This window comes from Leopardus geoffroyi, chromosome B2, assembly GCF_018350155.1.
Source record: "Leopardus geoffroyi isolate Oge1 chromosome B2, O.geoffroyi_Oge1_pat1.0, whole genome shotgun sequence".
Taxonomy (NCBI): domain Eukaryota; kingdom Metazoa; phylum Chordata; class Mammalia; order Carnivora; family Felidae; genus Leopardus; species Leopardus geoffroyi.
In genome coordinates, this window is record NC_059332.1 from 16,593,744 (window position 1) to 16,595,867 (window position 2,124).

Here is a 2,124-nt window from a genome sequence, read left to right on the forward strand (position 1 = left end):
AGGGCTGTATTTTATCACAGCCCGCGCTCCACACGTACTCGGGTCATCTAAGAGAACGAGCAGGGCAGGTTAGAGCCCAGAGCCAGAGCGCTGTTTGCCTAGACCTGCCTGGCTAGACAATACTAGAAACTCCCCAAGGCATGGAAGGGGGTGGTTAAAACAAATAAATCCACACTTGTATAAATCCATCATTTTTTCTTGTGCAATTGTACCTCCTGGACACTTCGCTTATAAATTTATCCATAAGCATATTCAGAGGATGATGTCAAACAGTGATGCGGTTCTCACAATACACCGCGCCTGGACGTTAGACACACGCTTCCCTGCACCGCTGTGTCTACCCACAAACTTAGGCGTGAGTTCCCTCAGTCTACTGGCTGGCCGTTTGGCCATTGGCACACACAGGCGTGTGCAAAACCTTGTTTCGCCCGGGTGACGGGGTGCCAGTGGGAGGGGATGCCACTTGGACCACCGCACTCTTGGCCGACGGGGCTTATTAAAGACGAATCTTTTCTCTTTTGCCCTCCTCTTCTCTCTCTATTCTTTCATCGCCTCAAAAACGGTTCCAAATTTCTCCCTCCCCCATGGCGGGGCTCGGTCATATTTTCCAGTTGTTGTTTGCACAAGAGAGAGGCAGGCAGGCACACCCCCAGGTTGAGGTTATTTTCTGTTTCTTTCTCATGCTCATTGGAAATATGCTAACGACCCTGCCAGACCCCAAGGCAATGACAAATCTGGAATGCTGTTCTCTTGCCCGTTAGGATGGAGTGGCGAACAGTCATCTGCCCCTTTTGTTCTCATCACAGACTTTAGCCTGATGTATTCCCCAACTCCCTCCACCAAATCCCCGCTCCCGGCTGCTCTCCATCTGGGAAAGCGAGGCATACAGCTGTCCCTGCATCTGACAGCGAGGTTCTCTGGCTCCAACTGCAAGATGGGCTTGTTGTTAGGCAGGGTAGACTCCACTGGAGAGATTTGTTTGCGAAGCGTCCAGTCGGAGGGGGAGACGGAAGAGGCAGGGGACGTAGATGAAGAGAGAGGAGACATTCTCTAAAACCCTTTGGCTAAATTCAAGATACCTCGTAGGCCATCATGCCTGTTTTTAATGTTGCAAAGGGAGCGCTGGCTGTCTTGCTCCCTCCCCCGTCCCCTGCACTGCCACTCAGAGCTTTACTGTGAAAACCCAACCTGCCGCCCCAGCCCCCTCCTTGATTCTGAAGGCTCCGAGGAGTGACAAAATGGGGGTCAGAGGGAGGGAGAAGTAGAAGTGAGCAGAGAAGGAGGACGGAAATGGGCTGAGAGAAAACGAGATCGATCCTCGTCAGCAAGTGACGGGGTGCGGCTGGTAGGAGGCGAAGATTAATCCAGGTCCCAAAATCACCTTGTCCCGTACATTTGAGTGTCTGCTAAGCATCAGACAGTCCACCGACACCAAGCCCCGATGGATGGGTGACGATCAAGGAAGACAAGGCCTCTGCCCTCATGAATGGCATTCTAGCCGAGAATAAACAAACGCGTACGTGACACCGTGTCAGGAACTGACACGTAAGATTAAGAAACACAAAGCAGGGTAGGGGCCCGCCTGGGTGGCTCAGTGGTTAAGTCTCTGACTTTGGCTCACGTCTTGATTTCACAGTTTGTAAGTTCAAGCCCTGCATCGGGCTCTCTGCTGTCTGCGCAGAGCCTGCTGTGGATCCTCTGTCCCCCTGTCTCTCGCTGCCCTCCCGCCTCCCCCGAAATAAAGAAATAGACTGAAAAGAAAAACAAAGCAGGGTAAAGATGTAGAGTGAGGGGTGAGTGGCAGGAGTCAGAGGTCTCTCTAAGTAGGGGATATTTGAGAAGAAAAGGAAATGAGAGAGTGAGGGACCCAGCCGCAAAAAGAGCCCACGGCGGCGTGGAAGAACGGAGAGAAAAGGCCCAGAGGCAGAAACAGGCTGAGTAGACGGAGGGGTGGAACAGGTGGCAAGGAGGTAGACAGGTGGAAGAGGAAGTAAGACCCAGAGAAGACAGGCCCTGCACCAAATGTGATGAGAAGCCCCTGGAATCTTCAGCAGGACAAGGATGTGCTTTGGGTTTTATTTCATTACTATTGAAAAAAAAATTTTAGGTGACTGTCTGTGTGTG